This window comes from Lissotriton vulgaris, chromosome 9, assembly GCF_964263255.1.
Source record: "Lissotriton vulgaris chromosome 9, aLisVul1.2, whole genome shotgun sequence".
Taxonomy (NCBI): domain Eukaryota; kingdom Metazoa; phylum Chordata; class Amphibia; order Caudata; family Salamandridae; genus Lissotriton; species Lissotriton vulgaris.
Genome location: NC_141697.1, coordinates 1,217,750,464 through 1,217,775,899, shown reverse-complemented (window position 1 = coordinate 1,217,775,899; position 25,436 = coordinate 1,217,750,464). Strand labels below are relative to the sequence as shown.

Below are 25,436 nucleotides of genomic sequence, written 5' to 3'. Positions count from 1 at the left end.
CATGGAGTCGGTGGGGTACTCGCTAGGGAACACAACATGACCATAAAATTTATATTACCTCATTCCCTCCTTGTTCCCTACGGACCCTTCATGATATATCGATCCTCATAAATCGATCAGTTTGTTCTTGTAACATTATATGTTCGTCTTTCTTTCTTTGACTGTTTGAGAGGCAACTGGAATGCTCAATGCAGGATGTGGCACACAGTCCACATATCGCTGGCCCACACTGCAGGCACAGGCAACAACTGAATACTATAACAAGGCCAATGCCTAGGAACGATAAGATCTTCCATCCCCAAGCTGTCAACGTAGTCCAGAACCAACCGGACCAAGTCCAGGTGCCTGGATTCTGATGTATCTGATTTGCAATTTTATGTAAACGGGTGATAGCTTGATAGACAGATGGTGCGTTTTGTGGAATGAAAACACAGCAACTTGACCCGATGACCTTACAAGCTCCACCTCTATCTGCCAAGATGACGTCAATCACAAGACGATTTTGAAGGACAACAGTCCGTATAGCAGACTGCTCCTCTGTTAAGTTACCTAGAGCGGAGGCAGTTTCGTTCACTACTGCTTCGAGTGTTCTCGTTAATCTGCGTATTAATTTACTGTTTTGGACAGGTCCTAGGAAGAAAAAGAATCCTTTATTGAAATCAGTGTACTGTTCCCATGCCGTTTCTGTGTAGTCGACAAGGGGAATATCTCTTTTGGGTCTATTCGGTGCTAGATTCGTATTTCTATGGTAATCAGGAGGAGCTAGGAAAACAGGTGGCAGAAGGAAGGCAATGTAACAGGTACCATCCCAATCTGGAGGCAAACGTATGTATGCGGTATGACCACAAACAAAGTAGGAATGACTGATAGCTTTAAAGGACGATTTACCATGGTCACTGAACTCGACCACAGTAGTGCATTTACTATGACCTACGTGTACTGAACCTTTCTTGCTAACACATAATTCACCTGTGACTGGTAGTACTAACATATGGGGCAGAACTGGAGCAGTTTCAGATTCAACAGTGAGGATCATAAGGCTAATTGTGTAATTACCTAATCCATATACTTCATTTTCTAGATCAGTTCCTATTCGAGTGGGAAGTCCTTCTTGATCAGGATAACAGACGTTGAGCAGGACTAAGTTCAAGTTTCCCCAAACCCAGCCCCCATCGAAAACAGCAATATCAGGATCTAAAGAATTAATTATTTTAAACCATGCTCCACAGGAGCCATTGTGAGTGAATGGGTACGGAAAGAGAGGCAGAGCTCCCTTGTAATTCTGGTAGGGAGGGAGTCGGCCACATATCCAACAGTCTGTAGCATTATTTGTCTGATGGGAATGGTGTAACATACTAATGAATGTATTGTTGCGCAGCGCAAGTCTGTAAGAGAGTTCATGTGCAGGAAGTTCACTAAAAGTGTGTTCAGCAGAGACATTGTAAGCAGATTGTTCACGCCTGAAAATAGGCCAGTACATAGGAAGCAGAATGCTGGCAATAATAATTAGAATACTCAGAATAAACATGATTATTAGTGTCACTATGCAGTGACTACGAAGTGATTTGCAATATGTTCTTCTCTTTTCCTCTCTCTCTCTAACTCGATCTAGGGGATACATGTCAGAAACTATTTAACCGATTCACCTAAGGGAGGACTTAAACAATTAAACTGTCTGACTTGCTAGATCGAAGCTTCATTCGGTAAAGTTCTTGAGGAGTCTTTTCTCTTTTAGGCACAGTAACGTCTTGTGCTTCAACACAGTCTTTGGTGGGGGTGGACGAGTCAGAGTCCTGTTTCAGTCCGTTTTTTAGTTCATTGCATAGTTTGATGTGACTCGTGTGGACCCACCCCTTTCTCCCCTCGATTTTCACGGCGGTCCTAGTGGTAAGCAGAACGGTCTTTGGAGACTTCCAGCGGGGCTCCAGCGGACTTTTCCGGTCGAAATTCCGGACGACTACCAGGTCACCTGGGCGGACCTCATGCGCCTTTACATCGGTGTTGTCAGGGAAGGCTGCGGCAACCTGTGAACGACATGATTGGAGTGCAGACATCAAGGAGGCAAGGTAATCTGTCAACATGTTACAATCAATATCAGTGATCTTTTTCGGAACGGGCGTCCCCCACATATTCGGCGGTCTTCCAAAGACCACTTCGTACGGAGATAGCCCTGATCTCGAGTGGGCAACCATTCTCATGTAGAATAGTGCCACGGGCAGGGCGACTATCCAGTCGACCCCTTTTTCCTGACAGATCTTGGCAAGACGGATTTTTAGTGTCTGATTATGCCTTTCTACAAGGCCAGCTGCTTCGGGATGTCGGACACAGTGGAACCTCCACTGATATCCTAGCAAGAGGGAAACTTGTCTCATCAACTCGGACGAGAACGGCTGTCCGTTATCTGAGTACACGACACGGGGCAAACCGTACCGTGGGAAGAATTCACGAACCAACTGTCTGGCAGTGGTCGGAGCAGTGTAGTCTGGGACTGGGTATGCTTCGGTCCAGCGGGACAGAGCACAAACAATTACAAGGACATACTTAAATCCTCTACAGCTATTCATCTGGATATAATCCATCTGGAGGACTTCAAAAGGGTGATCGGGAGGATGAAATCCACCTTGCTCAACAGGGACGCTTTTACCTGGATTGAACTGACAACAGATCATGCAAGTACGCACTTTCTGTTTTGCTGCTGCTCGTAAGTGTTTGTTGTACCAGAGATTCTGTAAACTGTCTAACATGGCTTTCTCTCCAAGATGGGCAGGACTATGTGCTGTATTTATCATGACTTGAACCATTGAGTCGGGGAGAAACCATATAGATTTTCCCTTCGTCACCCAACCTTGATCTGTCTGAATCCCTCCTAGTTCAGTCCATTTCTTTATCTCCTCTGGAGTAGCATGTGTCTGGATATCAATTACATCTAGGGCGGGATCTCTAATTGCCATACACTGGGTCTGGACTATTGTCTTTGTCACATCAGTAGTCTGGGTGTAAGTCAATGCTGTATGTTTTGCTGTCTGGTCTGCCAGGTCGTTACCCTGGGAAACAGAATCTGTGACTTTAGTATGTGCCTTACACTTCATGACTGATATGCCCGAGGGCAAATGTATTGCTTCTAACAGTGCTTGAATGAGGGGGCCATGTTGTATCTTGGCCCCATGAGAAGTCAGAAAACCTCGTTCTTGCCAGAGGACTCCGAAGTCGTGTACAACTCCGAAGGCATAGCGGGAATCTGTGTATATGTTAACATTTCTGTTCTTGGCTAGAATACAGGCTCGAGTCAGAGCGATGAGCTCTGCTGCTTGAGCAGACAGGGTGTCAATACGATGTGTTTCTTTAATTTCAGTTTCAGTGGTCACGGCGTACGCGGCCACTAATTCTCCTGTACTTGTTCTCATGCATGAACCGTCCACATAAAGTGTCAGGTCTGGATTTGTCAATGGGACATCTGTTAAGTCTCGTCTAGGCTTAGTTACTGCATTAATTATTTCTATACAATCATGCGGAGCTGGATCTGTCATAACTGTAGGTAACAGTGTTGCGGGGTTCAGGATGCTGCAACGTCTGATTTCTATGTGTGGCTGGAATAGTGTTAATTCATAACCTGTCAGTCGTGCTATAGTTAAGTGTTGAGTCTGGGTTCTGTTTAACAAAACCTCTACAGAATGTGGTACTTGAACTGTTAACTGATGACCTAAAACAATTGAATCACTTTGTCTTATTGCTAACGCTGTTGCTGCTACTGACTTTAAGCACGCAGGGAGTGCTTGAGCTACTGAATCCAATGTACTAGAAAAATAAGCACAAGGCTTATGTGAACCTGCTTGGTCTTGAGTGAGGACAGACAACGCTGTGCCATCACGTTCTGTAACAAAAAGTGTAAACGGTTTGCTGTAACATGGTGTCGCTAAAACTGGTGCTTGGCATAAAACTTTCTTTAATTCTTCAAAAGCTTGTGTGTGTTCCTGAGTCCAAGGGAGGACAGTCGAAGTCGCTGCCTCCTGTCTCGTTAACTGGATGAGTGGTTTAGCTAGAAATGCATACTGGGGAATCCATTGTCTGCAGTACGAGGTGAGGCCTATGAAGGCCCGCACTTCCTTTTGTGTCTTGGGTTGCGGCATGTTCACAATTAACTGAATGCGATCGGGAGTGAGCTGTCTCCCCACTTTGGACAGCAAGTGACCCAAGTACACAACTTGCTGAACACAGAATTGTAGCTTCGAAGGAGACACCTTGTGTCCCTTGTCGGCCAGGAAATGTAAAACTGTCAGTGATGCTTTTTCACATTCGGGCTCACTTCGTGCGGTGATCAGCAGATCATCGACGTATTGTAGTAAAGCGGTGTTAACTGGCATTTGAATACAATCTAGTTGTCTTTTCAGTGCTTGACTATAGATGCTGGGGCTTTCTGTGAATCCTTGAGGTGCGCGCGAAAATTTGAAACTGCGTCCATTTAAACAGAATCCGAAGAGATATTGGCTCTCTGGATCAATAGGCACGCTGAAGAAGGCGTTCTTGAGATCAATTACAGTAAAGAACGTTGCTTCTGAATCAATAGCAGTCAAGAGAGATGATATATCGGGGACCACAGGATACTGTGGGATAATGCATTTATTCAATTCTCGAAGATCAATCACCAGCCGATATACTGGCGGTGCATTGGGATCAGTACGTTTAAGAATCGGAATGATGGGTGAGTTACAGATATTGGAGTCGGTCTCGACGACCACTCCTTGGGCAATGAGCTCTTCAATGATTTTCAGTAAAGCCGCTACAGCATCGGGTGGTAACTTGTATTGTCTGATTCTGGGTAATACAACACCTGCCTTGAGGGTAACGCGGTATGGTGTAATGTGCATACATCCTACATCAGTTGGGCCTTTTGCCCACAAGTAATCAGGTACATTTTTCAATCTGACGTCAAACTCACGAAGGACGTAATGACCCTTGAAATCCCGCAGAAAGAGTCTAACTCCCTCCGGGGAGCAGCATATTATAGCCCCTAGAGCCTTCAGTGTTTTAATTCCTAACAGATTTTCCGGACATGATTTTGTTAGTAACAGGTCTGTAACGCGTGATAATGGACCCACAGCCAGGGGAACTGGTTCTGAGACTTCATTTACAATAGGTTGTCCTGAAAAACCAAGGGAAACATTTTGTGAGCCTGAGAGGGGTGCCCCTGGAACTTCGTCATGACTTATTGTAGTGCGACTTGCCCCTGTGTCAATTAAAAACTTTCTATCTTTCCCCAATACTTGACTGTGTACATAAGGACCTTCTTGATCTACAGGAATCTCGATAAGAGGCAAGCCACCTTCCCTCTCTAGGCTGTTTCATGTATATCGGGAATATTCGGGGTAAGCAGACTGGGCGTACTGGTACATCTGTTGTGAGACTTGCTGAGTTGCAGCAATGGGCTGTGGCTGTGGTACTGCTACGGTCTGTGCTGTCTGTGCGGATGCATGCAGGGGCTGTGTATTCTGTGTAGACTGATGCTGGTTATGGTCTTGTCTAGGCGGATGCGGTCTCTCTTTAGTTTTACCTGTCGCTATGTTATGTTTCAGAACTGCACATTCGTGTACGTAGTGACCTGGCTGCTTGCAATAATTGCATGTCCCTTTAACAGGAGCTGCAGCGTGACTTGTCTGGGTCGTACCTTTCCTGTGACTGTCGGATGGGACCGTCTGGGCTACTAACATTTTCATTTTCGTGTCTTTCATGCGCTTCTGTTCCTGATCTTGTTCTTCCCTAATTCTATTCTGGTGATATTGTAACATTTGTAACATCTGGGATGGCGTATTTGCTTGCCATGTACTCTCGACTTTATACACTCTATTTTTAACTAACGGTAGGGAATTCTCGACTAACTTTGATACAAAAAGATGTGGGTACGACTCGCTACTTGGCTGGAGGCCACTATTGATAATAAAACATTTCTCGAATCTTGAATAAAAATCGCTAGTATCTTCATCATGTTTCTGTTTACAGGACGAGATTGCATCCCAATCCTCCTTTCTAGTTGTCAATAATCTGGGCAGGACCTGTACTATTAAACCTGGTAATGCTTTAGTTTTGTCCCCAAGGCCTAACCCTGGAACCCGTTTCTTTTCTTCATCCTCTATTTCTGCCCAGGCAATCTTTGCGTCTCCCACCTCCCAGTCCTTTTCCTTTAATTTCTCGAATATACCCGTAGGCAATAATACTTTCAACATTTTCATGATATCATCATATGTGTAGTCCCCCATCAGTAACATGTCTTTGAGCTCTCTATGAAAACCTGCAGGGTCTTTATCATGGCACGGTACTAATTTCTTCATTTCTAACAGTTCTAATTTAGTTAGAGGCGTGTGTACATACACGCGTTTCAAAATTTTATCCTCACCCATAACAGGGTGCACTTCTCGCAAGGGGTTCTGACTTTCAATACCACCCCCGCACTGCATATGGTACATTTTCCTTTCTGGAGGTGGGGCGGGAACATATTCAGAACTTACAAAGGTGTCATATCTGCGTCGTTGTTCTAGAATTATTTGAACTAATTTAGTGCTTAGGCCTCTCCATCTATCCATCAGTAGTGCTTCTAGTGTCTCATGTAAGGGACCTGGATCGGAATAATGTTTTCTGTACTTAATGAGAAGGTGCTGAATCATATATATACCTGCTAATTTCTGTTCGTCGGGGGAGAGGTTCAGAAATGTCTGTGCTACGGTGTCATCATTATATATGTCTGCATTTTCGGCCCATGATACCGCTGATCGGGCTAATTCTTGTTCATCCATAGAATTGAGTACATGGTACCCAACTCGATCTCGAAGCCGTTTATCAGTTTCCTGGAACTGATGTTCAGCAGAATTCGGATTCGTTAAGGCAGAGAAGAAAACTCTCTTGCTTTCTGGACGGATACCCTTCCTAAGATAAGTTCCCTTACCTACATATGCTATAGTGCTTGTAGTTGGTTCTGGTTCTTCAGATTCTTCTTCCTCCTCGGAGGGAGCCTTTTCTTTCTCTTTCTCGTGTACTGCTATCACTGCTTTCTTAATCTTTTTATACATGGCCTCTATGCAATTTTGTCTGTCATGTTTTCCATCGGCTATATTTTGACCCCACTTGTTCAATGCATCCAATTCACTCTGCTCTGTTCCGGGCCTGTCTCGTTCTCTTATTAGACAATTTATGAAAAATCGTAGTATCAGTGCTTGCATGGTAACTTTCTGTTTCTCCAGGGCATCCTTAATACTGTCGGGGTCCTTTCCCGTTTGAACGAACTCATATATTCTATCTAGGTGCTCCTTCATTCCTGCATAACATAACAAACTATCAGTAGCAGATCTTAACCGTAAAGACGCTAATATCATTAAGTCGTCCTGTCCAGGTTCTGGATCATATCTACAAACTGACATATTTTCTTTTAGTGCATCAAGACGGGATGAATTAGAAGAACGGGGGGATCTGTGCGTAAAAGGACTCTGCATACCTCTGAGATTTAATCTGTGAGTCGGTGGCGGGGTCTGGAGACCCGCGGTCGCACCTCCTGAAGCGGAAACTTGGGCATTATCTCTGTGTGTAGTCAGTATCTGAATTTGTCTTTTAGTAGGATCTGATTGAAGTGGTTTCGGCAGATCAGTTTTAGGTGAGGGAAGTGGCGGAGCTGGCGGAACGGGACTAGTCTTTTTCGGTGTCGGCTGAGAGTGATCTTGGGGGGCAGTACCACCCCCGGCCCTGTCAGTAGGCAGGGCACGAACAGGCAGATTGGTGTAAGCTGGCGCTACATCTTCGAGATATGAATTTAGGAATATGTCTTTAGTAGTCTTATGCATTACTTTAGTTGGAACTAATGGTGACGGCAAATTTTTCGGTATTTCTGAAATGGCGTCAGGGGTACCATCGGCCAAAAGATACATGTTGTTCACTTTGCCATTTAGGATACGATCTATTTGTTCTACTTTTACTCGAATTCCCTCAGTAACTAATTCGTTTTCTTGGGCCTTTTCTGATTCTTTAAGCCTGTCTTCTCTACGGAGTGCTCTATCAGCACGCTTACGTGATTCCTTACGCCAAAATTCTATGGCGTCTTTCTGAGATTGTCTAGCTTTCTTTTTCCGTAATATTTCTTCTACCTTTATGATGCACTCGGCATCCCATGTTCCGTTAACTGGCCATCGGTATCTTTCCTCTAGGTGCTTGGTATAATCTGTCCATAACTCTAGATACAAGATGGCGTCTATGCCATGCTTATTATACATGAAATTACCTGGAGTGTCCCTAGGGGGGATTGGAATCTCTTCCTCTAACATCCCTTTCCTAGTTCCTATCTGCTTTAATTTGTTAAAAAACGGCATTGTGCCTACTTGATACTGAAATGCTTGATCCTTAATACTTAATTTCGCCTGTAACTATTTAAACAAAAAAACACAATAATACACAAGAACAATCACATTCATACCACGACATTAATCACATGAAACATTTAAAGACATAGCTAACTTCCCCCTACTCTGAATGTACCGCTCAACGATACAGATACACTGCTGTAACAGTGCAGAAATTCGGAATACTTTATATACTGCTAAACAGTACAGATACACTGCCTAAAAACAGTGCAGACCGGACTTGCGTACCCAAACCCGTCTAGATACGACCCAGCAATGGTACTCACCGGGAAGCACGGAAAACAGAAGGCCTCGGAAAACTCGACTGGACTCGACTCGGAACTTCGGAAAACTTCGGAAAACTTCGGAAAACTTCGGAAAACTTCGGAAAACTGGTGGGCCTCTTCACACCTCGGACCTTGCTTCCTTCGGCTGGGCTCTGGTCGGGATCCTCCGCACTCCTCACCGCCTCGTCTGGGCACTGATCGCAGTCTTCGTCACCTCCGTGTGTCAGAGGGGGATGCAGGAAATCCTGCCAGTACACGTGTTGTCCGTCTAACTGATGGCAGGGGACACGGATTGCAACGCACCTTCCGGCGCGTGAGGTGGGGGAGGGGTCCCTATTCGGGCGCCAAAATGATGTAAATAATTAATTTACTCTCTTAATTTCTATGCAGGTAAGTACTTAATCAATAATAACTCAATCGAAATGAAGGAAAACAGAGTCCGTGGTGTAAGAGTTTCTAAGGGTTTTATTCCTCATAAAGGAATCAGGATATCATGTTCTGACCACCACACAGGATGTCAGAAGGGATAGATGAGCGCGCCGTCGTTTATTGACAATACATAGCTTATATACTTGATTTACATCATAATGTTCAATGTAAGAGGCGTAACAGCTGAGAGAAGACAAGATAACAGTATACACGTGGGGCTAGTACATCATCAAGAGGCGTAAACTAGGCGTGTGTGCTAGAAACGTCACTGATAGGTGACGCAAGTGGGTGGCACCAAGGGGTGGTGCTAACAGAATGTTGCAATGTCAGCGGAAATCGGAAGCTTGGATGCGCGCGCAGCTGCATGACGTGTGATAGACGGGGTGCAGGGGACTTGACATTTACACTGGCGGAAAGAGACAGAAGTCTGGCATGTCAGATCAACTTGTGCTTCTATCATATCCGATATCTGATGTTTAGGAACTAAGCTATCTGGGCAGAAAGGTCTCTAGAGCAGAAGCTATTCTATACTTGCTGTGAGTGCGTGTATAAGCGCCTGAGTGTCTGTATGAGAAGCGTGGGGGCATGGGGCCTTCCATGGAAGCATGGCAACAGAGGCTATGAATTACTTGCATAAAGACAGGTCGGCCCTTCAGCCCTGTAGCTGAGGAAGGATGTTTACTGAAGCTAGCAGGCCGGAATGTATCTTCGGGGAGGAAAACAGATAACTCGAAGGTTATAGTCAATCTTGGCAGGCAGCAGGCTGAGCTGAGCACGGAGGGCCGCGCTAGAAGTAAGTCAGAGTTCACGGGTACGGGGGCTGCTTGGGCAGAGGCCCTCGCAGTCAGAAGCCAGAAAAGAGGCTCGGTGGCAGAGATTCAGGGCCTACTTTCAGCCAGGCTGAAAAACGTAGGAGTACACTTCAAAAAGACGTTGGCATAGCATACTTAGGAACGGACCATCAAACCCATTCATGGTGGGTCTGAAAGAGGACAAGTTAACGTTGGACGCAAATGTATTTGCGTCTTCATAGCTGGTACAGGAGGGAAGTTACATGCACTTTTAACTCGTACATGGAGTCGGTGGGGTACTCGCTAGGGAACACAACATGACCATAAAATTTATATTACCTCAGTACCTCCAAATTTCAGGTACTTGTATGGGCAGTATTTGTGCCCCCAGCTTGGCTAATTTATATGTCCACAAAGTCAAACAAGAGACAATACTAACAGCAAGCAACCCATTTTTCAATCATCTACTTACCTGGAAAAGGTACATAGATGACATTTTTGTCATCTGGCGAGGAGATGAATAAACTTTGAAAATGTTTCATGAATGGCTAAATAATCAAGATGATTTCTTACGATTCACTTGAGAATTCCCCAAAACCAAGCTTCCATTTCTGGATCTATTGATCCAACCGAGTAACGGAGAATTAATAACAGAATTATACAGAAAACCAACAGTGTAATTCCTTATTGTCATTCCAGAGTTACCACCCACGACCCTTTCGTGAAAACTTACCGTTCGGCCAGTTTTTACGTATAAGACGTAATTGCTCTGAACTGGAAAAAATATAATGAACATGAAAAGGAATTAACAAAAGATCTGAAAGTGAAGAAATATCCGGATCAGATAATTCGTAACTCTAAGAAAAGAGCAGCCAATAATAACAGAGAATATCTACTAGAACAAAGAACCAAAAAAGAAACAAACCAAAGAATGACTTTTGTGAACACCTTTTCTAGTTTCTTAAACTCTGTTAAAAAAAGTATAAATAAGCACTGGCCTATCTTGACTTTAGCAAATAATGAGCTTCCGCGACCACTCTTTGCATATAAACTGAGTGCTAATCTGCGAGACAAATTAGTCCATACCCGCCCACAAAGAGTGAAAAATATTGGGGCGCAGACCACACTATGGAACAAGCCTCCAGTGGTAGGCCACTTTCCCTGTGGGTCCTGTACAGTCTGCCCACAAACCAAAAAAACCTTTTGATATTGGTACTTCCCGCCCTTGGAAGATCGAGAAACACACCAATTGTAACAGCAAATGTTTGATCTATTTGATCTGGTGTCCATGTCAGCTTCGGTATGTGGGAATGACCACTAGAAAAATCAAAATCCGCATAGAAGAACATAAGAGCACGATAAGGTGGGGGAAACGGTCAACAAAACTGACTAATCACTTTCTAGACACAGGCCATACTGAATCAGATCTTAAATGGGTGGTCTTAGAAAAGCCCTGGATCACACCACACTTAACAGATCCTTCCAAGCTTCTATTTCGTAAGGAACAACAGTCGGTATACAAATTGAAAACAGATTCAGGGGGTTTAAATGATGAAATACCCTGGATCTTAATTTAATCCATATCCTAAGTTAATTCCAATACACATCCCAATATGTCCGTATATGATATCTGATCAAGGACAATCAACTAATGAAATTACTGATAAGGGGCAGAATGAGAATAATGTCTGCAACTTTTTTCCCAGGAGATTGAGAAGCATGTCAATGAACAATACATTACATAAAAATACATGACATAATTTTTATGTAGAATACACTTTTGACCTGGGAGTAGCTGCATACACGGGTCACTACAATCTGTACATATACAGATCATACACCGTTTAAGACATGTAACTATACTTGTGTAGTTTCAAATATGTAAATGTCCCCCCCCTTATAATGCCATAGCCCATTTTGTAATTCTGAGCATTACACAATGTCTTTTCTTCGTAAAGATCTTGCGACATACGGAGCAAAGTAAGTAATTCCATTTAAATCCAATCTGCCCATGTTGCGCATTAAAAACTTAAGACGAACAGTGCATGAACACATAACATAGTTACTTTCCCGCGCATGCGCCGAAGGAGACACTATCGTCCGGCGCATGCGCAAGACATTAAAACTACAGGCAATGGATCGGCCCGCTAAACCAATAAGGCCCCCTGTTCCATGCATAGCGGAGATCAAACGTGTCTTTTATTTGTAAAGATCTTGCGATATACAGAGCAAAATAAGTAATTCCATTTAAATCCAATCTGCCCATGTTGCGCATTAAAAACTTAAGACTAACAGCGCAGGAACACATAACATAGCGTGTCTTTCGGCGCAGGCGCGGAAAAGTAACACTATCGTCCAGCGCATGCGCAAGACATATAAAAACTACAGGCAATGGATCGGCCCGCTAAACCAGTAAGGCCCCCTGTTCCATGCACAGTGGAGATCAATCAAGTCTCCACTATATAAACATGATTAAACCTACCGTTCGGTACCTCCCGGGGCGAGCTCTTCCGCGACGAGGTACCGACGGACAGGTCAGTTTCGCACTGGGGAACCTCTGTTTTCTAAAGGGTGACTTTAACTTCATTTAGCTAAAGCGGTTCTTCCTTGTTTTACTAACATTTAGGTTTTGATTGCCTTTGTTTTCAGTTACAGAGATAAGGCACACGAATTCTAACTTTGAGAATGCCAACCCAATCTGTATGAATGCCTTGAATGCACTTGAGTTTTTCCTGCTATACCTAGATGTGCCCTTTTCCCTATGTTTTGACAGAAAATAAAGGACATTCACAATAAAAAGTGTAGGAATCAGTAACTATTTCTGCACCTCATTGTGTTCTTTTCCCGCAGAGCGGGGCTTCCCTCCTGAGCAGCCTGTCTGGTAGAGGTGAGGCTGGGCTATCCTACAACTGAGGGTAAGTCCATTCTGCTTATGAATAGTTAATAAGCAATATTTCTAATGTGACAAAGTGACAAAGCACAACACACAATTTTCATGTGATTTATTGTTTGGTTGCTTTTTCCCTTTCTCTTTTCTATAACCTTCCCTATGTCCTGTTTTTTGTGTCCCATCCACAGATACCCTGTGTATGACCTGACAATCCAAAAAGGAAAAAACAGGAATACTGGTGGTGTAGTAATATTTATTATTTATCACATTTTTGCAGCAGCAATGTTTACATCTGGTCCTGAAGAAAGCCGCTGATACACAGGTTGATCAACAGGCTGAAACATGTTGACCTCATAGAGACAGTGGTTTTAAATCCATACCACTGTGCTGTTACATTTTAATCCTGTCAGGTAGAACGCACCAATAAAACTGTTTAGTGATTCTATCTAGGGAGTTTTAATTCACATTTTCATCCCATACAGCGCTGCAAACCTCACTATAACCCATCAATACACATATGGGATTACTATCCTATTCCCTACCAAAACATCTCTGAGCTCCTTCCTTAATCCCGAAGTAGTAGCTCCCTATGGAGACTAGGTTTTCCACACTGGTAAGGAGGCCCCATATGATGAAGCATGTCACCCTCGGGTGAGTGAGGGGTCTTATACTTAAGGGATGCTTTCCTTTGTGTATAACACATTTTGCTAGTTTTGAGAGAGATAGGGCAACCTTACATACACTACGTACACATGTATGAGACTGTAGGTGTATAATTTTGTTTTTCGAGTATCTTAATGAGGGAACATACACCTTTAGGTCTATAACCCTTCCCTTCTGACCCTTAATCCACGGTAGTGTTATTAAATATTACACATTGATGATTACCCACTCCTTAATAAATTAAAGGAAAAAAAAGTTTGACGGTTCAGACCTCCCCCGCCAAAATGAACACCTCTTGGATATTAAAACTATTATTTAAACTGTTACAGAAACCTACAGGTTCACAGCTGCAGAGCTTTGCTGAACCAAACAAAATCTTAGGTGAGATTTCATCCTCAATGGGGACAGAAACTGCCTTGTTGGACATCCAAAACACTACACACAAACAAAGAGAGGCACACAAAAAGTCACATATAATATGCAATCAAGGAGGAATCTTTCAGTGTGGAGAATTATTCTTGATTTTGATTCCACAAGATGAGGGATACACACAGCCTCAGCCAACGTGTTTCACCCCAACGGGCTTCCTCTGGGCTAAATTAAGAACAAATCGCTCAAAAACCATGTACTGGTAGGCGGTCTTCAATTTTCCACTTGATACCTAAATTTTCTTTTACATCTTTAGACGCTAGTCTAAGCCTTGGGCAAATTAACGCTTCAATGGATAGGAATAACTTTTTAGCAGAGCTCAGGACGCTCACAAGTAAATACCGAGCGCAGGCTGTCATAGCCGAACAAAACATACACTGTTCAATTGACGTGTAGTCTGATCCAAAACACTATCCTGAATATTATTTTCTAAGGTGACCCTTCCCTGTTTAATCTGTCAGCAGCATGTGATATTTAAAATTATAAAAGCTACTGTGAAAGGTAAGTAGCCCGTTTGGCATGTCAGTAGTCTTTCCTTAGTGAATACAAATCCATCTTCCACACAGAGTGGTCCAATCAGAGAACTACTACCTTCTTTCCCTTATGAAAATAAAACACTAAATGTCATTGGACCTAAAACAAAAATTGCTGCCCATGCCTCCATCGTCTCTACGAGTGCTTGAGGAATGCCATCTGAACTGATCTTCTGTAGCTCTCATCAGAGCACTCCTGCACCATAGCCAGAATAACCGCAGAGAAGCATAAATAAGACAACAACATGCTGATCCTGTGTGAACTTTCTTGGCTGCCATTCAAATGTAATTCAATTTAGGCTGCTTGACATATAAAGCACTTCACCTGAACAAAATCCAGGTTTCCTTGCCAACCCACTTACCATGACTGGCAGGGTATACTCTAAGTAAAACCACACTACAACTTGAATCCACAACTTCAAATCACTGACCTTAACACAATCCTACACTGGTGCTACAACTACTTGGTGGAACTTCCTAATGAAAGAACTGTAGACCCAACCTACCACCTTGTCCTTGACAAAGGATTTAAAAGCTAACTTGTTCAAACTGCATTTGAGCTGATTCCAAGTCATGGTATTGTAGACTCATATCGCTCGACTCAAATTATTTCTCCCAGCCCTTAATCTACTCTCCTCCTGCCCTCTACATACCTAATCAGCTATTCACTTAGCAGCTTAACTGTGATCTGCACATCTTAAAGTTGATTATACCTGGTTGTTCTTATGTAAGCGCAATAAATATGGTTTCAATATAGCCACGATAAAGCACCTAAAATAAGTCAAAACAAACACTAATAGTTTAGCCTTGGATTTTCATTTCTATCGTAATGCACAGAGAAAAACTAAGGGGCAGATCTACAAGAAAGAGCTGCAGCGTGGCACCGTAAGCCCTTTGGCTGCGCCATGCTGCGGCACTTTCAGAGCACAGGAATGCGACATATTTACAAGAATATGTCGCATTGCTGTGCTCTCTCCTGCGCTGGCGCACAAACAGCTGCCAAACGCCGGGGCAGCCACCCTTGCACCATGGTGCAAGGATGCCTGCGCTATGGGGAGACTGTTTTTGTGCAGGAAGATCCTGCACAAAAACAATCACTTAAGGCTTTTTCCTCTTTCAATGCGTGCTGCAGTTTAGCACGTATTGAAAGAGGAAAAAACGAGGAGAAATGACAACATTCTCCTTGTTGCGCCTCCCTACACCACATCTAGGGTGGCGTAGCATTCAGGCACAGCTCCAGATTTACGATTTTTTGTAAATCTGGAGCTGTGTCTTGTTCCATGGATGTTGCGCGGTAACACCCACAGCAACACTCATGGAACGCCCCTTCACCACAAAGTGCTGCGTGTGAAGGGGCAGTATTTACAAGCAGAGAAAAAGTCACGCTGGGTGGCTTTTCCTCTCCTTGTAAATATGGAGCAGCCCCCTGCGCTACCAGTACGTCACGAAAAGTGACGTACTGGTGGCGCGGGGGGGCTTGTAAATCTGTCCCTATATTTCTCCTTTCTGAAATTGACTGGGCCACTGTAGCTAGGGCTACAATCACTCCATAGAGCACTACATGAATGCCCTACCAGAATTAATCTCCCAAGCCAACACATCAAACCTCCAAGCTGTACAGACCTTTCAGTGTGATAACGTTTCTGAGGCGGTCACCAAAATGCAGTGGTTGAGTGTGGCTTTCAGTCTAAAACTTGGATCGTTTGAGTCTGCACACCAAGGAATGCCCCTACGTATCAGGCAGAAACATGTGTACACAAGATGGTTCCCAAGATAAGCAAACAAGAAAATATTGTTCCACCAAAAAGTTTAACTAAAAAAGCGGTGTTCTTATCAATTTGTTTCCCAACTATGAATATACATCTTATGAGAGGCACCGGTGAACGTATGTCATTAAGGAAGTGATTAGAAAATGCTACGGTGGAGTTCGCCAAGTGCTTTGTTGCCATTTTTTATTATTTGGCGCTATATATTTTGCAAATTGATGTGTTGAGCAACGGGATGCTCGTGTGTTTAAACATAGTAGTCATACACAAGGATCAATAATGCTTTAAGGGGTAAGGACATGCTGCAGGGTCCAAAACAGTGACAGCCCCTTGAGACACTAGCCTGAGTTGAGCTGGGGAAGCAGATGAGCAGTATTAAAGGAGGGTAGTTTCAATTCTACTGTGGGGACTGGCCAGTCCCGTCTAGCTCCGCTTGGGAAACAAGAGCTGAGTCAAGAGTGGCACTAGGTGTTACAAGCTGAACTGCAAGTAGCAAGGGGCAGTGGGATCTGATCTGCAGCAAGCTTAGTAGGAACAAGGCAGTGTGCACCTAGTAGTAAAATGGGCGGCGTCAGATTAGAAATAAATGTATGTGTAAATGTGTAGGCATTTATATAGCGCACTACTTACCCGGAGGGTCCCAAGGCGCTTCGACCGCTGCGAAACCCTTCCTGGCTTCCCTGAGAGATGGTCCCTTAATGGGTATCTCCAGGGTGAGACCAGGCATCCCCGGCGGTCTGGTGGGGCCGTTAGTGAGGATGAGGCAAGCTAATGCCCAGAGTTGCCGAGTGTGATCGCTGATCAGAGTGGGCACCGAGGCGAGAGAATTATCAAGTCCGCTGACCCTGGTCCAGAAACCTGCCGCGCCGGGAATCGAACCCTGGTCCCGGGCCGTCCTCTGCTCTCGGGTCTGCCGCCTCTAACCAGTGAGCCACACTACCTCACAGCTACGGTGTGTAGGCCTTGTAGTGAGTCCTGAAATGGTGAGCAGAAACAGCAGTATGGCAAGGCACTCTGCCCCTTGCTGGTATATAAACCAGTCAGAGCATGATGAATTTGCGGGGAGAGCTGAGCAACACAGATGGAGCCGAGCTGGTAAGAACTGGTAATACCTGTGCTTGAAACATCTCTGCAATATTAGCTCAGAAGGGGAAGAGCTGGGCAGTATACATTGAGGGGAAGAGCTGGGCAGTATACATTGAGGAGTAGAGCTGGTATTACCTGAGCTGGGGGGGATAGCTCTAAGAATTTATCTCAGATTAGGGTAGAGCTAGGCAGTATTCATTAGAAAGTGGAGTTGGAGTAGAGATGGGCAGCATAAACTGGGTGGTATGAACTATTATTAAGAGAGCTAGGGAGGAAGCTGAGATGTCACAGAGCCGGGTAGATTTGGGCAGTAGAAGCTGAGTTGGCAGAGTTGACGATGTGGGTAGGGGTAGAGCTGTGAGAGGTAGAGTTGTGCAGCATGCCCTGAGAAGTACACTTTAGGAGACGGGCTGATGGGCAGAGCAGGAGTGTGATCTGAGACGGAATATGGGGGGGGGGGGGGGGGATGGAGATTTCCAGTATGAGCAGACATGGGGTAGGAAGGACAGATCATCATATCCTGGATCGTATGTAATGTTTCGCTTTTCCTTTGTGTATGTAAAGCGCTCTGATACCTACGGGTCTAGCTAGCGTTAAATAAAACTTTATAAAAAAATAAAAAGAGATGGATGGAACTGGCAGTATGAGCAAGATGGGTCAGAAGTGATAACTTACTTTTCCATGCAGTTACAAATAAAGCATTTGACATCTGTAGGCGCTGTAAATAACTCAGGTTCCTTGGACACTCTTTACGGAAGTAGGTTATTGTAGTATTATTTGTAGAATAATTAAACCGGAGGGGGGGGACTTTAACGATCCCTCCCCGGAGGTGAGGCCACATGGGGTGAGGGTCATGCCCCCGGCTGTCACACTGCCATCGGGGGCACACCTAGAGCCCACCACTGGCGAGGGGGTGTCCTGCTCCCGGGCCCCTGTCATCGCCCACGGCCGCACTCACCGCCCCTGTTCCCCTCCCGTCCACCCCCGCCCGTGCGCTCCAGCGCCCCGGCATCCTCTCACCTGTCCCCCGGGGCAGGAGCCGAGAGTCCGGCAGGGCAGGCTGAGGGAAACAACTTCTCTTGGAAACACAGACTGCGCACCGGAAGCGCTCAGCACTCCCAACTACGTCACTTCCTCTCGTGCAGCCGGTACAGGTGGTGGGGGAGGGGGGCAGGAATAGATATGGAAAAGAGACTAAACACAAAAGAAAGACGAAGTCTGTAGCGACGAATGAAAGAAAGACCAACCGACACAACACAGCAGCGACGAGCCTGTGAGACATGGAAGAAAGACTGCGGTGAAGACTGACTAACCAGGAAAACACAGCAGGAAAGAGCCTGCTAAACATAAAAGAAAGACTACGGCGAAGACAGACTAACCAGGCAAACACAACAGTAAAGAGCTGCTAATTAAAAATGTCCTAGTCAGCATGAAGGAATTCTAGTAAGGACCTTGAGGCAAGGATTATGCATTACTTTATTCACTCTTTAGTAACAGCTAGCTTGTTCAAAGATAAAGGGAAAAAAAACATCAATGAACTACAACTCCCATGAACACTAGGAGTAACCATGGCCACCAACTGTCCAATCATAACAGTACAATAGTCCATATAATGAAGGTGGTGTTGTAGTCCTTCCTCTTTTTCACTGAAGAAAGTTAAGCCTGCTGGACCTCATTCCGTTTTAGGCTCCAAACCTAAGAAGATATGGGTAAAATATTAACCCCTTCCATGCTGATGACGGCCGGGAGCCGTCAGGGCACAGAGTGCTCGTGTGCTGATGACGGCTCCCGGCCGTCATGACCGCACCGCCGATTGGAATGTGCCGCACAGGCGCAGAATCGCGGCCGCAGCCAGGGGGTTAAAGACTCTCCCTTAAACAGTTCTTACCATTGTGTCCAACATTCAGAAAACAAAGAATTGCACACCAAGAATATCAGCTCATTTCATTTATGGGGCCAAAAGAAGCGACCACATCACTCCCATATTATCCTCCCTCCGCTGGCTTCCAATCGAGGCTAGAGCTATCTACAAGACTGCCTGCATCACCCACAAAGCCTTGCACTCCTCCTCTCCGCGCTACCTGGCGAATAAACTGAAACTCTCTGGAGGCTCTAGTCCATCACAAAATGCGGAAAATCTACTGCTTGAACCTCCCACTTTCAAGAAGGAAAGATCAATGGCCCAATCCTTTTCAGGCAGTGCAGTGAGAATCTGGAACTCACTTCCGCCTCAGCTTCGGACCACCACCTCCTCCCAGGCCTTCAAAACTGACCTCAAAGTTGTCCTCCTTCAAAGACACTTCCAAATATAATCCATGCCCTCTCTATTATCTGAAGGAAGCCCTTCAATTATTGAAAAATCTACTTTACACGGTTAGCACATTCAACAAGTCCATTTGAAGATGGACTGTACAAGGGTACTAAAGTATGTTTGACATCTAATTTCCTTAAAAATAAGTTAACATCATGAGCAGTAAAGTGTGATCCATTATCAGGTATAATCTCTTCAGGTGTACCTTCAGTGTAAAATAGACGTTGTAAAAATAAGATGACAGAATTGGCATCTGCATTTTTGACAAAAGCAAAGTAAATCCATTTTGAGAAATAATCAACAGCAACAATGAAATATTTCTTGTCTGACTTGAAAACTGAAAAAGGACCAAAAAAAAATCCAAACCAATTTTTCTCCCAGCTCCACTAGGCAACTGAACAGGACAAATGGCCAAATACCTGAAACTCACCCTTGCTCCACTCTGGTGTGAAATCATCAACAGCTCCTTAAAAACTGGCATCATCCCTGACTGCCTCAAAGTCGGCCAGGTTACACCTCTTCTTAAGAAACCAGGCCTAGACACTAACGACCTGAACAACTTTAGACCAGTCTCCAGTCTGCCCTTCCTAGCCAAAATCCTAGAAAAATGTGTGCTACGCCAACTAAACAACCAGATCGACAACATTAATTTTCTAGACCATAACCAATCAGGCTTCAGAAAAGGCTATAGCACCGAAACCGCAATCCTGTACATAGTGGATGACATCCGCAACTCCCTTGATTCAGATCACTGTTGCCTACTCATCCTCCTAGACTTGTCAGCGGCCTTTGACACGGTAGACCATAGGCTGCTCATCAAGGCCCTCAAATAACGAGTAGGTGCGGACGATGTGGTCCTTCAATGGTTCTCTTCCTTCTTTCAGAATCGCTTCCAAAGAGTTAAAATGAAATCCTTCCCATCTGACCCTCTCCCCGTGACCAGAGGTGTCCCCCAAGGATCTGTTCTCTCTCCTCAACTGTTCAACATATATATGGTACTCCTCACCGCCATACTGAAAGAAGCCAACATCCCTTTCCAACTCTATGCAGACGACACACAGATCTACATAGAAACCTCCTCCTTTAATTACATTCTAAGGCTCAACAACACTCTCAGATAAGTCCAAGACTGGCTAGCGACGAATCACCTTAAACTCAATCAAGGAAAAACCGAGATCCTCCTCATCTCTAACAAGGAGGATAACCCGCAAATCATTGAATGGGTGAAAGCTATCGTTGCCCTCAATGGAAATCTCACCCTGACTAACTCGGTAAAATCACTTGGAATCACCCTTGACCACAAACTATCAATGACTAACCACATCAAGAACTCCGCTAAGAGTCATCACGTGCCAACGCCCTCACATGTCCCCTCTTTCTAACCCGCAACCCGGGCGCTTCATCGCTAAGAAAGAAGTCCAATAATAACTTTGACTATACATCAAGAATACTATGAATCGAAAACACCTACCTACGGACCGCTCTACCCCAACAGCACACCCTTAACCTCTGACTACCTCAAAGTCGCTACCTCAAAGTTGCCCCTCAGGCGCCAGACAATGTTTTAATCTGTGAACATGTATGAATCTTTTTTTTGCTTTATCGTTCTATACCTGTCTTCTCTACATCCACTGTAAAGCGCTCCGATACCCTCGGGTCTGGCCAGCGCCATAGAAAACTTCAAAAATAAAAAAAATTCCAATGTTTGTCTGAGCAAAGATATTGGGGACACTGGTTAACATGTGTTTTAACTGGATTATCAATACCGGGCCACCAATACGTTTGTTTGATTTTGTTTACCATCGCAGTAGTGCCTGGATGTCCCTCATGAGCTAAAGAAATTATGCTGTCCCTTATACCTCTCAGTGGAATAAATGTATCCTTACGAAGTAAAATGTTATTAGAAAATGATAATTCAGGAGCAATTTGAGCGAAAGTTCTTTCTTCTAAAGATAAACTTCTATCCATAGGCCAGCCACTAATAAAATATTTTCAACATTCTGTAAGCAATCATCCTCCTCAAACTTGCGCACCCAATCCTCCTGTGTAATCTTGTAATTTTGTACAACATCTTCAACTGAATACACACATTCAATATCATTCTCTGAACTAATAGACTCTTGAATATGGGGAAGGGGAATGCGTGAAAGACAATCTGCATGCACATTTTCCCCACCAGGAAGATACTTGATATCAAAATTAAATTCCTGAAGTCTAGCCAATAATCTGACTAGCGGAGAAGATGCTTTATTAGAAGAACTATCACCTAGCATGTACATTAAAGGTTTATGATCAATGTACAACTGAAATTTTGTTCCCCAAATGTACATCCTAAACTTTTCCAAAGACCAAGTGCATGCCAAAGCTTCACGCTCAATGGTGCTATAATTGAGTTCGGCAGATGTTAACTTGCGAGAAGCAAATGCAATAGTGCAATCTTTTTTAAAAAATTCTTTTTATTAACAAAACAGCAAATACAAACATCAGGTGACATTAGCAGATCTTGCTAGTTACATCAGTACATTTCCATACATTGAAAATAATAGACACAAAATGTAGGTAAAGCATCAAGGGGACACTTGCGCTTCCACTTCCCCGGAACACATCGGGGGCACACAAATATCTCTGCGGTAGTGATTCCAAGCCTCCCATACCTTCCCCCACTTCGCCGGACAGCCCCTAGCCACATATACCGCTTAGCTATCATGCAGGCCAGCATGACCCATTGCTTCCTCTATGCAGCCAGATCCGTGGGTTCCCAAACGTTAAGAATACACCTGCGCGCTTTTGGCCATATCTCCACCCCCAGGACATCTCATAGCTTATCGTGAATCTTCTCCCAGTATGCCTGCACCCCAGAACAATGCCACAGTATATGCATGAACGTTCCAAGCTCCCCGCACCCCCTCCTACACTCCCCGCCCTCCGAGCGAACCATACGGACCAGACGAGGCCCTGTGACATACGACCTATGGGGAATCTTTAGTTGTACTAATCGAAGCCTCATCTGTATCCCTACTATCCGTGGAGAGGAAACTGCCTCCCGCCAGTCCTCATCATCCAACTCTATCCCATCCTCACCCCAGTGCGTTCTCAAGAGGACCAGCGGGTCCTCCATATGATTAATACGTTTCTTATATATTATTGAAATTGTTTTCTCAGGGAGGTAGCCGTCTAGCACTCGGTCCTCGAAAGGGGAGGCATCAGGAAGCAATGTATCCTTGGGGATATTCGCAAGTAGGGCATGTCTGATCTGGAGGTAACGGTAATGTTCACGATCGTGAAGATGGTATTGTTCCTGAAGTGAACTGAATGTGAGGACTGTGCCTTTCTCCCAGACATCTTTAATCCGCGTAATCCCGATGAGATCCCAGTTGTCAAACCCCCTAGATTTCCATAGGCTCCCCAACCTCTCTGAACTCCACAACGGGAGGGGCCAGTGTGAGTCTCCCCTCCCACTTGAGGTGCCACACCTGAACGGCGTGCGCCGTTGGTCCCGCAAGCGGAAACCGATGAGGTCCAGCTTAGAGCGCTCTAGTGAAATCGCCGCCTGGAACTTGCCAGTGGTCAATAGCATACCCTGGGTCCCCGGGGGCCCGTATATTGCATGATTCACCGAGGCCAACTGGGAGGCCCAGTAGTATTTCCGTAGGTCCGACAGGCCTATCCCCTCGTCATACCAGGGGAGAGTGAGTTTGGAAAACGCTATACAAGGCCTGCCGTCCCAAATAAACTGCCTCTGGAGGGTCTCTATCTTCCTAAATTAGGATGCAGGTACCAAATCCATTGAGTTTTGGAGCGCGTATATAAACCGGGGAAGGGCCATTATCTTAAAAAGCACTTCCCTGCCCAGAAGTGAGAGCGGAAGTGCCTTCCAGCACGCCACATCCCCCTTAAACCTAATCAAAGGGGCGCCAAGATTATTAGCATATCGTAGTTTCGGGTCGAGTGTAACGTAAATGCCAAGGTACCTAAACCCGATCGCTCAGTCTGTATCGGGCAATTCTGTGGGAGAACCTGTGAGTCACCCCTGAGGACGAAGAGCACTGACTTTGACCAGTTTATAGCAAAGCCAGAGTGCCTCCCAAAAATGGCAAGCACATCTAAAAAGCATATAAGAGATTCTCTCTGATTGGTGAGGTAAAGCAGGATATCGTCAGCGTATAAAGAAATTTTGTCCTCCCATTCCAATTTCCACCGTAAGCCGCGGATCTCACGGTCCCACTGAACCCACGCCGCCAGGGGCTCCAAGGTCAAGCAAAACAAGAGCGGGGACAGGGGACAACCCTGTCTTGTGCCCCTGCCAAGGAGAAAGTCGGCAGACTTCCGATTATTCACGACTACCCCCGCCAAAGACTGGGCATAGAGAAGGTGTTTCCAACTCACAAACTACGGACCAAAACCAAGTTTCCCCAATATTGCAAATAAATATGGCCACTCAGCCCTGTCGAATGCCATGGTGGCATCCAAAGATACCAATACCGCCGACTACTGAATCGCGGGGTCCTACCTAGCACCCCGTGTAGCCGCCGCAGATTTAGGTCTGTATTCCGGTGTGGCATGAAGCCAGACTGATCCGGATGTATGAGGGTGGTGATAACCTTTGCCAATCTCATCGCCAGCAGCTTCGCCAATATTTTGGGCTCAGCGTTCGGCAACGAGATAGGTCTGAATGACAAGCATAGTGTCTTAGGCTTACCCACTTTATGGATTACCACTACACTTGCCCCCCCTGATCATAAGGGAGCTGTCCCTCCTCTCTGCATTCTGCGAACATGGAGCGGAAAATGGAGCGAGCCTGTTGGAGCTCAGTTTGTATAGTGCTATGGGAATTTTGTTTGGGCCCGTGTCCTTCCCGGAGTGCACTCCTCTGATTGCCTGCGCCACCTCGTCATCTGAGAGTGGGGATCCTTGATATTCCCGGTTCTCATCCGACAACACGGGCATTTGGATATCTTTTATCATTGCGCTATTATCCGCCTCCATATACACCCCTGCCGAGGTATATACCTCGCTATAGTATTCCGCGAACCTATCTGCAACGGCCTGTGGGTCTGTGAGCATGCCGGAACCCTCCCCCTGTATTTCTGGTACCAACAATAGTGCATTCTTGTCCATTAACCATCTGGCTTAAAACAGCGCCCAGTCCTTTGGCACTAGCATCAACTGTTATTATGCTTTGCACACCGTATGTGAATGGTTTAATAGCTGGAGCATTAATAATTAGTTCTTTGACAGAAGTAAAAGCAGCTTGTGTTTCCTCAGACCAATGAAATGTAGTATGTTTTTTTAATAAATTCCTAAGAGGTTGTACAACTAAAGCATACCCTTGAAAAAGCGAGCGTAATATTCGCTCAACCCAAGGAATGCTCTTAAAGAATCTTTGTCCGAAGGGGAAGGAGCATTTTTAATAGCACCAAGCAGCAAAGTTTTAGGCTTAATACCAACACTAGATAAGTTGTGACCCAAATAATCTACGTCCCGTGTGGGAAAGTTGCATTTTTTTTTATTGACAGTCAAACCTTGTGTCTGTAAAGTACTCAAAAGCTCTCTCTACTAAAATATAATGTTGCTCCAATGTTTCTGAATGAACAAGAATATCATCGTGGAAAGCCTGAATTCCAGGACAATTATGAAAAATGTTGTCCATCAATCTTTGAAATATGTTAGCAGCAGATGCTAAGCCAAAAGGAAGTCTTTTGTACATATAAACTCCAAATGGAGTTACAAACGTAGTTAGGGGTTGTGATCTTGAAGACAAAGGAGTCTGATGATAGGCTGAGCGTAAATCAATGGTGGTAAATAATTTGCTGCGACCTAATTTAGCAAGCATGTCGTGAATTTTGGGCAAAGGATGGGCATCCACCACAATATTA

The 25,436-nt window shown here is 44.8% G+C and overlaps 1 protein-coding gene across 3 annotated transcripts in view; it reads right to left on the bottom strand.

Annotated features, from left to right (window-relative positions):
- The window catches only part of ARIH2 (ariadne RBR E3 ubiquitin protein ligase 2), a 335,731-nt gene that overhangs the window by 294,912 nt on the left and 15,383 nt on the right, over positions 1–25,436 (bottom strand). Inside the window, exon 1 of one of the 3 annotated variants that reach the window (XM_086939318.1) lies at positions 18,270–18,388. The exons of 1 other annotated variant lie outside the window; for it this stretch is intronic. The gene's annotated coding sequence lies outside the window, so the exon portion shown is untranslated. Of the gene's footprint in view, positions 1–18,269; positions 18,389–25,436 lie in introns of those variants that run through there. One more of the 3 variants, XM_086939317.1, reaches the window with a different exon arrangement.